Source organism: Lygodium microphyllum, chromosome 8 (assembly GCF_053477565.2).
Source record: "Lygodium microphyllum isolate KBCC chromosome 8, Lygodium_microphyllum_v1.1.10, whole genome shotgun sequence".
Classification (NCBI taxonomy): domain Eukaryota; kingdom Viridiplantae; phylum Streptophyta; class Polypodiopsida; order Schizaeales; family Lygodiaceae; genus Lygodium; species Lygodium microphyllum.
In genome coordinates, this window is record NC_141142.1 from 62,453,796 (window position 1) to 62,456,287 (window position 2,492).

Here is a 2,492-nt window from a genome sequence, read left to right on the forward strand (position 1 = left end):
CCGCGAAAAGTTGTGTCCTCAGACCAGTGTGATTCGGCCCGTCCGAGTCACCCACTTGACCCCTGCAATTCGAACCAGTTGAGCTGAGTGTGTATTTGCCTCAACTTTTCAGAAATTTGACCTGACCTGGCTAGAGATCAGTAGCACAAACTGTCGCAAGCCCTCCTGACGCTCAGAACTTAATTCCAGCACGCATAATAGACAAAATCGTAAGGCGCAGCCGCTTAGCAGTTTGAGTGGGCTGTCGCGAGACCTAGAGGCAACCCGCCGAGCCATAAAACCTTGATTGGACCCAAAAACGGGCAAGGCAACATAACCGAAAAGCCCTAAATCCTATCAAGACGGCCAGAGAATTTTGATCGACAAAGCCTATCAGGCCCAAAACGAAGTGAGGGTGCGTAAGATGCTTAGAGACTATTTGCTGCACTCACCTTGAATTTTCGCACTTGAAGTGCACTTAAGGAAAACTGAAAACCTAATTGAGCACAGATGCACTGGAAAGAACACACGCACTGAGTGGAGATGAATTGAGGATTGTATTTAATAAGTCAAGGAACTCACTCAGATAAGCCACTCAAGGAATCCACCAATAGAAGAGAACCCACAGACGGAGACACACGAAAAATGACCTAGCAAGCGGTGCCAACGAAGTGGATCTGACAAACCTACTCAACCTGATCGCTAGCTTGGTGGAGCATGAGAACTCGACTATGGCAGAAGAAAGCTCACCGCAGGTCTAACGAGGAACTCGACTTAGGCATCTTTCCAGAGGCTATTCAGCAGGCTGGTCATCAGCAGCTACGATGCACACACCCAATATGAGCACCACGGCCAGACAACAGCTGCTATCATCGCAGACTTAGAAGAAGAGAGAAAGCTAGCCCACAAAGCATTGCAAAGCATAGTCGAATACAATAGAGACCAGCATGCCAGGAGCTAGAGGCAAATCACGGAGTTGCGTGAGGTGCAGCGAGTGCTGAACTTAGCCGGTAGAAACTGAACAGATCATGAGAGAGCCCTGGAAGGAGACATAACAATGAGCGAGATTCTCATGAAGCGACTGCTAGACAACACCGCAGCAGAGCAAAGTGGCGCAGCATTGGCGACATCACTGCTGGCAGGATTAGGAGCAACCCAAGGCTCTAAGAGCTAGTCTAAAATCCCAATAGCCGCAAATCAGCTCGACAAGTACCAACCCCACGACGATCCATATAGCTTTGTAGAGCAATTCGAGCAAGTATGCGAAGCCAACGGCCTCATTAACCTGACTCAGCGCTCTCAAGCGTTTGGGCTCTGCTTAGGTGACAAGGTCAGGACTTGGTACACAAGCTTAGCTGTGGTAGAGCGAGTAAATTTCAATGGCCTCAAGAATCTCTTCATCAGGAGATTTGCCAAGCATGGATACTCTGACAATCTGCTAGTACGACTAATGAATGTCAAGCAGAAAGAGAAGGAGGACATTTGTGATTACGTAACCCACATGAGGAGTATCTTCAAGAGAATTCCTACGGGCGAATGACCGACTGAAAGACCAGTTTCAACTATGTTCATCAGCAGAATTCGAAGTGAGGAATTGTATAATTCTTTGGAAGCCAACTCCAAGCTTGTAGCGAGACACGCTAGCTAGGGTTTTTGAGAAAGCCATCAGAGTTGATGATTAGCTAAAAGGGTGGAGCTCCAAGAGCTCCAACTCAAAAGAAACCAACTCGTGAAGTTCAGAGAGAGAGTCAGCCTCTAGTGAACAACCAGCCCCATCATCCCAAGATAAGGGGAAAGCCATCGAGACAAACCAAGACTTGGCTGATGTCAAGATGGAGATAGCCAAGCTGCAAGACATGTGGAGATGACCAATGCACCCACACATCCAATGTGTGTACTGTGGCAAGAACCACTTGTTGGTCAAGTGTCAAGACCCTCGATCGAGACCTTGCGATAACTGCGGCTGGTTTGGTCACGACATTGTGTATTGTAGATTGCCCAGAAGATTTCCATACTCCCAACCATACGGCCAACCTTACCCAACGAACAGGCCGCAGCCACTCTACAGAAGGGGAGCCCCATTGGCCCTTCCTACATGCCTAATGACATTAAGTCGGTTGTCCCTAAGGTGGATGTAAACCCTACAGGCATACCTAGACCGCCTGGTCCCTATGTGGCCCGTCCACCGAGTGACACTCCAGTCCACTACGTGGAAGAGCCAAATGAGGAAGAGACTTACTTATACCCTTATGTCTCTCACGACGATGAGGGCAATGCAGTCCTTATGGGAATTTTCCCTAAACCGGTGATGGCGTTGGGGAGAGGACGAGGTAGAGGCCTAGGAGAGCAGACACAGGATCCAAACATCTGTTGGACTTATGGTCACCCAGGTTATGTCTCATCACGTTGCCCTGAGAGGGAGCAGAAAAACAGAGACAAAGCTGACCTAAGGTGCGTTGAGTGTGGAATCACCCATCTCTGCCTATTAGAAAAGAAGGTCATGGATGCAGAGG